The sequence below is a fragment of the Typopeltis vanoorti genome, chromosome 12 (assembly GCF_054136105.1).
Source record: "Typopeltis vanoorti isolate ZY-2024b chromosome 12, IOZ_Tvanoo_1.0, whole genome shotgun sequence".
Lineage (NCBI taxonomy): Eukaryota > Metazoa > Arthropoda > Arachnida > Uropygi > Thelyphonidae > Typopeltis > Typopeltis vanoorti.
In genome coordinates, this window is record NC_143560.1 from 62,969,864 (window position 1) to 62,984,132 (window position 14,269).

The 14,269-nt window shown below is 33.9% G+C and overlaps 1 protein-coding gene across 1 annotated transcript in view; it reads left to right on the forward strand.

Moving 5' to 3' along the window:
• Positions 1-14,269, forward strand: part of ValRS (Valyl-tRNA synthetase) — a 464,082-nt gene that overhangs the window by 90,944 nt on the left and 358,869 nt on the right. The gene's annotated exons all lie outside the window — the stretch shown is intronic.

Genomic DNA, 14,269 nt, shown 5'->3' on the forward strand with positions numbered 1-14,269 from the left:
ACGGTCATTGCTTTTCGGTGCTCTTTCAACAGGCATTGTCCACTGTTTTGACTGCTGCTTGGACTCAGGTGTGTAGTGGTGAATCCAAGTTTCGTCTACAGTCATGAATGGACACAAAAAATCCTGCAAATTGTGATTAAACATTGCATCAAAATGTCTTTTCGCATGTGTTTTTGACGGTACCCATCGTGGACACATCTTTTTCATGTGCAATTTTTCGTGCAGGATATTATACATCTGTTCAGTTGGGATGCCTATGATCTCAGCAATCTCATGCACTTTCACTTGGCGGACTTCCATAACAATACCATGGATTTTGTCAATCGTTTCCTTTGTAGTCACTTCCGTCGGGTGTCCGGAGTATGCTTCATCTTTGATAAACTTACGACTACATTTAATCACGTCGCCTTCAATATAGATAAAATACATCACCCCCTCTACACTTTGTATCGATCATATATTTTCATGCAATACGAATGGTATTACAATTTTATTATGCACTTCGCATCCATGGTTACTTGGACGTATATATATGTTTTGGCCGGTTGGGTGGTTAAACTCATTTATCCAAAAATAAATAGTCTTTAATGCTAGTGCAGAGTCCCCCATGAACTGCATCTAACTTGGCTTTGATCTGCACGGCCATCCACTTCTTCAAATAAAAGTGTTTTATCACTGTGCAAAACTCGTTTTTCTCCATTTTTATGAAAAATGCGAACACGGTCATTTTAAACGATTGCCAAATGGGAACTACACATCGCACGTGGCTAAAATTTTGCCAGGGATCATGATAAAGATGATATGTGCCAACACTGGTATGAATGAATGAATTGTGTCGGCATCTATTGGAAATTTACCAAACTATCAAGCAATCTCATAAATTGCTGCAAATGGATACTACCATCTTTTCCAGATTAGCTGAATGGATAGTATCTTGTATTCTTCTCTCTTATTTGATAAACTGTAATGCTGCACAAATTAACAGAAATTCTAGAATATCTACTTTTACAGTTTTCATTTCCAAACCCTCTTCAGCAAGATTCTATTAATCGTACCTTCATTGCCAGAGATACTCATTCCTGTCTTATTTTTCACATAAAAAAACTTCTCGTCTAGTTTTACTGTTGATGGTATCAAAATCTAACAAAATGAAATTTTGTTTTCATTGATGACTAATCTCCACTTTTTCTTGGCATAAAGATATTGCAAATATCACCTAAGCAAGAAATTAGGTTTCTTTTTCTTTTGCTCCAGGTATTACTTAATCTCTAAACAATCGTTAACTCTTTGGAAATCACAATCCATTGAATCATTGGATACAGTTCTCACAATTATGTTTTTGAGGGCACCCTAAAAATTCTTGTATTTGCACAGGTTCTTCAGTTAAGAGCAATTCACTCCTCTCTTATACATATTTCGGTCAGTTCTGCTATGTCTATTTTTGCATAATTCTTCAATTATGAATTTCCATTCATAATCGAAGAATTTATTTCCAAAGTGGCATATCTCCAATTTTTAATTTTATGAGCTGATTACATCATCACATTGCTAAGATGCTGCTTTATGTTGTCACAATTTGTTTTTTATTTTCAAAATGGTGTAAATCTCATTGAAAACAGAATGAAAAAGTTGACGTTATTTCTTGATATCGAAGCTTATTATCAAAATTTGTTTTCTGAAATTTTGTATTTGATGGAGATAAGTCACTTTGCAAATAAGTTCTTCAATCATCAATAATGTTCCTATTCTATTCTAAATTTCTTAAAACAAGTTGCAGAGTTAGTTTCTTCATTCAATTCTTTTACTCCTATTCTTCAGAACAGCTACCCTTAATTCTTCAAATCCATTCTTAACAGGTTTTACCTTTCTCTTTACTGTTTTGCCCATTCATGTTAATCGGTGTTAAACTACAGGTTAAACAACCTATAATGTGTTTGAGATTACCAAAAAAAAAAAAAAAAAACACCCATAGATTATGTATTCAAAGTTTAATTTTGATTATACAGACTTTTAATCTCTATTTGTAATATTGTAATTTTAATGTATTAAAATATAATTATTGATTAATTTTCATACTTCTACATATGTAACTATTCTTGTTTGAAGTGTACATCAAAGCCTTCCCCAAATTTTTTTTTTTGTTTCGTTTGTTTTAAAGGTAGTTGACGATCCCTTTCCCCCTCTCCACACTTGTTCTTCAGTTGGAAAAATCTTGGTTATAATTTTCTAGCAACAAGATGTAGGAATCTTTATAAGGCCTTTTCAATTGAAGTTTGTTGAGTCTTATATAGAAGAATCACAGTCTTTCCTCCTGGAAACATGGATTTTTCATCTTGCAAACCAGTTAGATGCCAGATACAGTTAACAAACATAGTATACTGGCTTCATAGCCTTAGTTGCCTTGTATATAATTCCAGTCAAAACAAACTGAATTTGACAGATTTACCCCCGCTCAGTCTTTCACAAACATTCTGTTTCCTTATGAATTTTCTGTAGGTATTTTCATAGGAACCAGCTCTTTTGAACTGGTTTCCATTATTCCTTCACTTCATTATAAGCCTGTAAAAATATTAATACTTGCTGACATTAATTCACAGTTCAGCTTCAAGCCTGCCAGCTAGCCTCTTGTTTCATTCCATGTACCTCTGTTCTACAGCATTTTTTTTATATTAACTCCTCTTCACCCACTCAAGAGGTTACAACATCTATAGCAGATTAATGTCCTGTGTGGACAGAACTACTGATTAAAAACACGATTAATTTTTTTTTCTGTCTTCTAATCACTTATCCACACTTGACACTGATGTGCTATAGGCTCTGCAATTTCATGGGTTTGGTTACTATAAAAACAGTAGTCATTTTTTGCAATACTATTTGTTTCTAAATGTCATTGTAAATTGATACTAAATTGATAGTATACTAAAATAACTTCTCTTACCTTTCAAAATTAGCATTTTCATTTAGCTATAAATATTAGAAGCACAAATGCTAGAAACAATTTTTTGCAGAAAAACCACATTTTTATATGAACCCTCATTAGGTTTACTAGAATGAACACAGTGCAATAAATTATTAAACACAGGTTCAGTAGTTTCAGTATTTTGTGTCTGTCACAGTTATTACAATATAAAAGTTGCGATAACATACAATAACTGGAAGATATTAGACTAGAAGCCTAAAGTCTTAAGAGGAGCATCCTCTTTGGATGTTGGTAGTTGGCTTTGACTGTATCGTGGGAGGTCTAAGAATTAATTTTTCCCAAATCTTTGAATGTTTATTTATTTAGATTAGAAAAACGGCTGGTTGAGTTCAATAAATAGCTTTTGCACTGATTCATCTATTTTGGCGCAGGAAGCATTCAACCTGTGGCAACAGAACTCGCAGAATATACTTTTTTTTTATCTGTGACACCAGTTTTACAGCTGCGGCGTGTAGTGGGTTTGTCGGCTGCGATCGATGCCACTGTTCTGGCATGACATGGGGTGCTCATTCGCTGTTGGCTTTTGTTTCCGCCATCTTTGCTGCATATGGTAGGTATAGTGGGCACTTACACGTGGCTGATTTAGAATTGGAAAGATAGCTGATTTAATGCACAATAAGTACTTACAGGTTGTGCAGAAGTAATCCTTAGTTCCTTAGTACCTGCTGTTAAGATTTCTGTTTGATTAATTTTGATGAAAAACACTCACAATAACGATAAAAATGCGGGAACACAAGTTTAGAATAGCTTATTCCATGTCTATTGACTTATCAGTATCTCTGGAGAGTGGTAGTGATATTTCGGAAAAGTTGGTAAGGGATCACATACAGAAAGGGGCTGAAAGAGAATCTATACTTTGCAATAAATAGAATGGGTTTACTAAGGAAAGGTCATGTTTGAGTAACTTATTTTATAATAATGTCAGTGTTGAGTTAGACACCAGGAATGGTTATGCCATGATACTTTTGAACTTTGCTAAAACTTTGGACAGGGTTCAGCATTGAAGACTGTTGCATAAGTTGCAGAATATAGGATTGGATTATAAAATACTATAATTTCGAGAAGAGGATGGCTGAGTGACATACCGAAAAGTGGCGTATGGGGGAATGTAAGTCTGCAAGATCTCAGGGATCAATCCTTGGTCAATTGTTATTCAGTCTTTACATTAATGATATTGGGAAGAATTTAACAGGTGACACAGCTATTTGCTGATGATGCAGAGATAATCAGGGTAATTATGAATGCAACTGACCTGCAGTACTTGCAGAATTATTTGAATAAGTTGGAATTGTAGGTATGCAAGAATGGCTGTCAGTTCTGTGTTATTAAATGTAAATTTTTGCTCTTTGGTGTAATGAGATATTCAGTTTTGTATATATATTGGTGTGATTATACTTCCAGAAACTGAGCAGGCTATGGACCTTGGAGTTTTAGTAGATAGGAAATTGAAATTCAGTGGTCATATATAGCAAAAATTGCAAACACATCTCAGAGGATAATTACAGTGCTGGAACAAACACATTCAAGAAAGAGGCGAGAGATAGATTATTTTATCATAGAGCAGTTCGTGACAGGAATGGCTTTGCCTTTGGAGGTGGTGAGTGCAGGTAGTGTGAATAAATTTAAGAGAAGGTATGACATGGTGTGGGTGATATGTAGCCTTCCTCAATAAGTTTCTGACTCCTTTGAAGACTGTTGTAATAATAATATAAGTTGCAGGAACAAGGAACCTTGTATACATCTGGAACAGAGAGGTGATGCAGTTAATTTTAGGAGAGTGGATAAGAGCAGCTAGCTTAATATGAGGTTTGAAGGCAATGCTGAAATTAATCTCTGCACTGCTTTTCTGAGTTCAACCTTATATTTAGCGACTTTTTTCCAAACATTTCCTGTGAAATGTCTTTGACAGTTTTTACAGATTTCTTAGGAAAGCACATCATACAAAATCTTTTTACTGATTGAATTGTCATGTAATATTTGTGCAGTACTTAGTCTAGTGGCAAAAGTGAAAAGTGTATCTTATGCATGTGCAGAATGAAAACATTTTTACTTGCTTCTTCAATGGTGTAGGTGTTTGACTTTTGTACATGTGACCTTTGTAAAAAATAAATTTTGTAATTCTGTCACTTTAAGCCACTTCACAATTAAGCCACTTCAAGTTTCTAATAAGTGAAATTTTGGCCTTGCTCTGGGCAACAAAAATGTCATCCATCACCTGAAGTTTTGTTCTTAAAATTTGCTTTTAAAATACTGCATTCTTTTGTGTAAATCTTGTTAGTTTGCATGTATACATGAAACTGTATTAAAAATTAAATTGAAATAAATTAAAAATGGTTGGTGTGTGCTAGAAATGATTATTAATAAATAATATTAAAACTACTTTTGATGTTTACATAAAATGAGTCTCCCAAGCTTTTGGTAGATAGAGAGAGACACAATCATTCCAATTCAGATTAGGCTGATGCAAAAGGTCTTAACAATTTTTTTTGAAAAAGCATTCATATTTAAAGCTGTAAATTAAAGATTAGAAGAAATCATCTTCTTGGTTTAATCCTTTATCCAACTGTGAGCAAACAAAGTTTTCACGTGGAGTATTTTCATGACTGGACTACTTGTATATAGAGGCTAATGACTTCACATCAATTGTCTTAATAGCCCATATGCAAAGCACACATTCATTCACTACCCAGACTGGTTTTGGCCTTTATTGAGGTCTCATCAGTGGGAGCCAGACCCAGAAGGGATACCAAGGGTGAAGTAATGTAGAAGTCATATATTACCCACATACAAGTAGTGAAAAGGTGTAGCACCTTATTATTAAATTACTCTTGATCTGAGATGGATGTTAAAAGCTTTGTGCACTTGGTTATACTATAAATTGAAGATGCCAAGAAATCACATCCTGGTTTAATCCTTTATCCAAGTGTAAGCAAACAAAGTTTGCACATGAAGTATCTTCATGTCTGGGCTACTTGTTTATAGAGGCTAATGACTTAACATCAATTGCCATGGTATCCTACAATGCAAAGCACACATCCATCTGAGTGTGTATAATGCTGTGCATCATGGGAAGGGCCACTATCCAGACTGGTTTTGATCTTTATTGAGGTCTCAGTGGGAGCCAGACCTAGAAGGTTTAATATTTTAAACTGCTTCTATGGCGAAGGTATGCTTCATCTCACAGGATGCTTTTAATGTCAATACTATGCTGTGCCAGACCAGACTGAAGGTTTCATGTATTCAGTGTAGTATTGAATGTTCATTAATTCTATTAAAAAAATTGGGAATGTTAGACTTTAATATATCATGCCCATGCTTTATGTTTGACAGATGATTTCACCACAACAGATGATAACCACAAACGTAAGAATTGTGGTTATGTTAAATCAACCATCTTGACAAATGGTTTCATTGAAATCGTTACTAACAAAATTTTCAACAGCTATAGGATTCCTTCTTCTTCTTCTTCTGCTCAAGAAGAAAGAAATTACTCATATTCTGCTGCCCTATGTTAAAGGAATATCTGAATGTACTGCAAAAATTTTAAAGCCTCCCAGCATTTCATCCTGTCATTTCATCATGTGGCATTTCATCCTATCAGAAAAATCTTCACCTTCCTCTCATCACCAAAAAAATTTCCTTCACTTCATTTTCTAGGTAGCCACTATATCCCCTTATGTGGTTTATCTTATTTTGGATAAAATGAAAGATATGCTTTTGTCAGTCATGTGGAACATAAATCCTATATCAAGGGTCTCGAACCTAAACTTGGCCTTTCTGAACATGCCACCTCTACTAAGCACAGAGACCTAGGGAATAAGACACAAATTTTATATAAGAGCACTAGTGGAATTAGTTTTCCAGTTTAGCAGCAACAACAACAAGAATTGGCAAAATGTACATACCATTCCTATGTCATGGAATAAATACCTTCAGAAGTTTTTTTATACTGAGTGCATTGAAATAGTCGTGGAAAATAAACTCCATCACATCACTCAGAAATGTATTCAGTTTTTCATTGCTTAAAGCTTCCCTCTGCTATCTGTGACCTAGCTGGCATGATGTCATTCACACAATCATAGATAAGGCAATACATATGCATGCTGTACTGTGATATGAAATGAACAGTTGATGGACATAAAAAAGAATGCATTTAAAGATAGAAACATAAAAAAAAGAAAGAGTTGTGAATTATTCCCATTAAGAAATAAAGAAAAATACAAGGAATGAATAGTTGTGTTTTGTGGATTCCTTATTATTCAAGTTTCTGTTGAGAAGTTAATGTATCTTCACCATTGTAATGTTTGGTTTTTTGATTGAAAATTTGATAAAAACTATTCTCTGCGTTTGTGGAACTAATAGTTGTCAAGTAAAAATGCAGGAATATTCCAGAATAGTTGTACTCTATTTCAGTGCTGGATAGCTGATTTCATGAAGTAAAAGTTGAATGGTTTTTTTTTTTTTACCTGTTTTTATTATTATTATTATTATTATTTGACACCTCTAGGGAGTCCTAAGACTCATCGAGGGAGGGCACCTACTCTACAACTCTCTGTCTCCACCACTCAACCTCATCCACAAACCACCTCATCTACACCAACACCCTCTACTGTCCACCATCACCACTATTATTTTCACAGACAGTCACAAACATCCATGCCCATGGCAGGATTCGAACCTGCAGCCTTTTGGCTGGAGAGCAGAGAGACAGTCTCTAATTGTTAAGTGAATAGAAAGTCATTAATATTCTTAATATACAATTCAATTTTCTCTCTCTCTCTCTAATATATATATATATATATATATATATATATATATATATATATATATATATATATATATATATATATAAATTCACTATGCTACATACATACACAGTGAAAAGCCAGATACATATAAACCTAGGGATACAACCTGTAAAGTTAGGAAAAAACTTGTTTACATTATATAACAGAATTTGTCAACAAACCACATCTGCAAGCTGATTTATTAGTTAAACATAATACAGATTTTACTTCTGTAAATATTTTATTGGTATAAAATTTTTGCCCCATATCAAGGGCATCTTCAGTTTCAGTAAGGAAATACCGTGAGTAGACATATTACTTACTATTATAATAACAGAATTAACTGATGTAAAATATTCTTTATTAGTAGAATTTTCACCTGAGTATCACAGGCACCATCAGTACAAGTACAAAGGCTAATTAAACAATAACTGATATATTCACAAAGCACCACCTAAGTAGCTAAGGTTAAATTTCCTAAATTTATGTCAACAAAAAAATAAAAATAAATAATTAAATAAAATTTATATATATATATTTTAAAACATAGATTTAATGACTAAAAACCGACATAACTTATAAAGATTTTAATAAGAATAATACGACTAGTTTCAGCTTATAACAGGTATTCTTAAAGGAAAAGAATAGTAATAAACATTGAAGTATCTCAACAAACTGGAAATTACTGGTAAAAATTGCCACACATAATTGATACATAAAAAACGTATTTTTACAAGTTGTTCTAACAGGCGTGCCATTGTTAATTGCAAGTGTGCGTGCAGGCTCACGTGAACGCCAATATTGAATAACTGCAGCATGGCTATCTGGGATGTTATAACTCAAATTGTTGTTTAAGTGGACAGGGTTCAGCAGGATTTCCCTTGATTCTACAATTTTCCTCTCAAACTCATCATCACAGCGAAGATATTTTCTGATCTATCCCAGCAAACGGAGTGGCTTTGTTGATCATCATTAGGATTATTTGAAAAAAGAACATGACTGGATAATGCAGTTGCATGAGATCTTTTGTAAGAGATGTCTCTTTTATGCTCTTCTATACGTTGTTCAATAGATTTGTTAGTTTGCCCAAAATAAGGGATATTGCAGTCGTACCATAATTTATATACACCTGGATATTTTAGGTTGTGATGAGTAGGTTTTTATTTGTTAGTTCCTCACATCTCCAAAGGACAAGCTCCCACATCTCAGCTATCCAGGTGTCTACCAGATTCCCTGCTCTTGTTCGTTATCATATTTCAGACAAACAGGAAGATCTGCTCTGATCAGGTTAGAAGAACACAAGTCGTATATTCAGTACCTTGAACCTGAACAGTCTGGACTTGCAGAGCCTACCATCAACACTAGACAGAGTTCAGTGGAACAAGATAAAAGTCATTCAGAAAAGTCGTTCCTCATGGAACGGCTTTACAAAGAAACCTGTGAAACGTCACTTCACTCCCCTAACCTAAACAGATCCGATGGTCTACGTCTTTTCCCCTTGTGGAGATAGTGCTCTATAAATCAGTAAATCTTTCCTAACTTTTGTAATTGTATGCACATATATATATATATATATATATGTTTACTTTATTAAAACATTGCATTCATTCTGGTTACTTCAGATATCAGGACTCCGTTTACCAACAAAAACAAGGCCTGGCAATGGGCAATCCTTTGTCCCTAGTTCTAGCTAACATCTTCCTTGAAGATTTTGAAACGAAAGCCATATCTTCCTTCTCATTTAAACCAAAAGTTTGGAAACGATATGTTGATGATATATTCATTATTTGGAATCACGGGCACACATCTCTCACAGATTTTCTTCATCATCTAAACATCCAACATCCTAATATAAAATTTACTGCTTATCTAGAAAATAATAACTCTTTAGCTTTCCTGGATGTCATGCTTACACGATGCTCTGAAAGATTAAAAATCTTTATGTACAGAAAACCTACTCATACTAATAGATATCTGCATAATCTTTCTCATCATTTTCCACCACAAAAACTTGGAACTGTATCTACCTTAGGACACAGAGCACGCTCTCTCTTGAATGAACAAGATGAACTACAAAAAGAAATAAATCACCTCACTCTTATCTTTAAACAAAATGGATACTCTGAAAAAACGATTAAGAAATTTCTTCTGGATCCTCCTAGGCAGTGCACAACAGAAACTATTAGTTTTAAAGGTAGCATCTCCATTCCATACATTAGCACAGTCTCTAAAAAATTAGCTAAAGTCCTTAAAAAATATAATATCAGGACATTCTTCACCACACTTCCTAAAATCCGTTCTCTAATCAGCCATCCAAAACCTACTCATCACAACCTAAAATATCCAGGTGTATATAAATTATGGTACGACTGCAATATCCCTTATTTTGGGCAAACTAACAAATCTATTGAACAACGTATAGAAGAGCATAAAAGAGACATCTCTTACAAAAGAGATGTCTCTTTTATGACATCTCTTACATCTCTTACAAGAGACATCTCTTGTAAGAGATGTCTCTTTTATGCTCTTCTATACGTTGTTCAATAGATTTGTTAGTTTGCCCAAAATAAGGGATATTGCAGTCGTACCATAATTTATATACACCTGGATATTTTAGGTTGTGATGAGTAGGTTTTGGATGGCTGATTAGAGAACGGATTTTAGGAAGTGTGGTGAAGAATGTCCTGATATTATATTTTTTAAGGACTTTAGCTAATTTTTTAGAGACTGTGCTAATGTATGGAATGGAGATGCTACCTTTAAAACTAATAGTTTCTGTTGTGCACTGCCTAGGAGGATCCAGAAGAAATTTCTTAATCGTTTTTTCAGAGTATCCATTTTGTTTAAAGATAAGAGTGAGGTGATTTATTTCTTTTTGTAGTTCATCTTGTTCATTCAAGAGAGAGCGTGCTCTGTGTCCTAAGGTAGATACAGTTCCAAGTTTTTGTGGTGGAAAATGATGAGAAAGATTATGCAGATATCTATTAGTATGAGTAGGTTTTCTGTACATAAAGATTTTTAATCTTTCAGAGCATCGTGTAAGCATGACATCCAGGAAAGCTAAAGAGTTATTATTTTCTAGATAAGCAGTAAATTTTATATTAGGATGTTGGATGTTTAGATGATGAAGAAAATCTGTGAGAGATGTGTGCCCGTGATTCCAAATAATGAATATATCATCAACATATCGTTTCCAAACTTTTGGTTTAAATGAGAAGGAAGATATGGCTTTCGTTTCAAAATCTTCAAGGAAGATGTTAGCTAGAACTAGGGACAAAGGATTGCCCATTGCCAGGCCTTGTTTTTGTTGGTAAACGGAGTCCTGATATCTGAAGTAACCAGAATGAATGCAATGTTTTAATAAAGTAAACATATATATATATATATATATATGTGCATACAATTACAAAAGTTAGGAAAGATTTACTGATTTATAGAGCACTATCTCCACAAGGGGAAAAGACGTAGACCATCGGATCTGTTTAGGTTAGGGGAGTGAAGTGACGTTTCACAGGTTTCTTTGTAAAGCCGTTCCATGAGGAACGACTTTTCTGAATGACTTTTATCTTGTTCCACTGAACTCTGTCTAGTGTTGATGGTAGGCTCTGCAAGTCCAGACTGTTCAGGTTCAAGGTACTGAATATACGACTTGTGTTCTTCTAACCTGATCAGAGCAGATCTTCCTGTTTGTCTGAAATATGATAACGAACAAGAGCAGGGAATCTGGTAGACACCTGGATAGCTGAGATGTGGGAGCTTGTCCTTTGGAGATGTGAGGAATGTAGAGATTTTTCTGATGGATCGAAAGGCAACACAAATATTTAGTGGTTTTAACACTTTAGCTATGCATTTGCTAATGCCTTGCACATGGGGGATAGGTATACATGTTGTTTCTTCTGTATTTGAAGCGGATGCTGAAGCACAACTACTTAAAGCTCTTTTTATGAAGGAATTCTTATAACCATTGGATATGAAGGAGGAATTACTATATTGTAATTCTTTTTGTAATAGTTCTTCTGAAGAACAAAAGGAATGGGCTCTATGAACTAGTGTTTTTATAGTACCTGCCTTTTGACTGGAGTGGTGATGTGATTCAGCATGGATGTGCTGGCCTGTATGAGTCTCCTTCCTATAGACTGAATTGTAGATAACCATCTGGTTGGCGAAGAATTAAGAGGTCTAGAAAGGCTAACTGCTTATTTACTTCTACTTCTAGGGTGAACTGGATTCTTGGATGAAGTGCATTTATTTTTGAGAGAAACTGTTATAATTCTTCTGAAGTGCCTTCCATATGGCAAAAATGTCATTCACATATCTGAAACAGAGGTTAGGTCTGAGTGAAATGTTGTCAAAGACACATTGTTCGAAGTGCTCCATGAAGTAGTTGGCAGTAGCTGGAAATATGATTATCCATTGCTGTTCCTTCGATTTGTTGGTATAACCGGTTTTTTAAGTAAAAATAACCGGACTTTATTACAAATTCAAATAATTTGACTGTGCGTGGAGGAAATTCTTGGTGCAGTAATTCAATGCTGTCCACTAACGGAACATTCGTAAATAGAGAAACAGCATCTAGACTAATCATAATCTCCGAATCGTCTAGATTAGGATTGGAAATTTTATTTCCAATCCTAATCTAGACGATTAGGATTGGAAATAAAGAAACACTTACTGGAGTTTACATTCGTCCTCTTCCACATCACCATGATTGTCAAAAATCCTGCGACATTAAAACTCTGGTACATCAAGCACACTATCTGCTCTGCTGAAATGCTGCTCTTTCAAGAAATAAATCACATCATTCCACCTTCCTTGCTAGTGACTTTACCAAATCTTATGTCAACAAGATAACTGATAATTATAATGGAGGATCTTGTGAACCATTTTTTTATTGTAGCCATTTTTTACAAATGTTTGGTTAATGATTTTGAATTCTTGGTTGAGAGCTTGTTCATTAGAGCAAATTGTTAGGGCTCTGTGTTTGAGGGTGCAGATCTGCCTCTCATTATGATAGTGATACAGAGGTGGTCCATCATGTTACCATTACTTATGTTGAAAGTGTCTCAGAAGATATAGCCCAACAATTTAGATCTGTTGGCCTATAAGTATCCTTCAATTCTGTTAACAAGATAATATTCTAGGCTCAGCTAAAGATAAGCTTCTGACTTTGGCTCACCCTAGAGCATATCAAATTCCTTGCCAGTGTGAATTATTGTATTTTGGCCATTTTATTTATTTATTTTATTTTTTATTAAAATTCGCAACGAAAAGTTCACACATTTTCATTGTTGAATCTACTGGTTTCTTTTTAGTGATTTAATTTGAAAATCATACTAAAGGATGCCCTTGACTGGGGCAAAATTATACCCATAACATATTTATGTAAGTAAAGTCTGTATTATGTTAAACTGATATATCCTTGTATATCCTTGACTTCACCATATGTGTTTGTTTGTCTTTATTTTTAAACATTGAATCCACTATTCCCATATATTATCATTATTGTATATTACACAATCTCATTTTGTATCTATTTTGATTTCATGTGCCATCTTCAGGATTACCTACTCGATTTAAACATTATTTCCTGTTCTTGCATTTGATCCCCTGAAATGATATGTAATGTTTTATTGACTGTACTATCACTTTCTGCATTTTTTTTAGAGAAAAGTTCATATAACAAGCATTTATTTTATATTGCGTCATAACGTTTTCATTTCTTACATCTAATATTCTTTTATTCCAGTAATCAGGTATACAGAACGTTATGGTTTTGTATATCATAATAGAGTGTCAATGTTTGCTCTTTCCTCCTTTTTTTTAACTCATTATAAATTTATATATACTTAGTTTATTTTGTATCTTTTAGCTTTTTTTATTTCTTCTATTTCACTTCATATGCAATATAATCTTACATTTCAGGTTGCCATTTTAATTATGCATCTTCCAGTTTTGTTTACCTTTTATGGAGAGGACAGTTTCATTTTATTACAAGCTATCTGTTTTTTGTTTGACTGAGATTGGGAAATGATTGAAAACTAACTGGAACAAGTTACTTGCCTGTCACTGGATAAGTGCAGTGATAGTCTCTAGCTACCTTAGATAGTCTCTTACTATCTTATTCTCTAGACCAGATATGCACAACATAAATGCTGCCATGGGCTAAATCATGTAATTGTTATACTTATGCAGGAGACATTTTTAAAACTCGACTTTTTCAGAAAAATAAAATATATATAAAGTTCAATAGATATGTTTATTGAAAATAGCATTTTATTTTGATATATTACAATATATTTTGAATCAACAATTTTTTGGATATCCACTGGTAAATTGGATATTGGATAACATGTTGCTGTTATCAATATGTCTCTCAAATTTGCATCTAATAAGCATATGATGTGGTGGCAACGAGAGTACCTGCATACTAATACTGAATCGTTTTCATGTGAGAATCATTGGTACAAAGATGAGAAACTGACTAATCAAATTTTAGTATTTG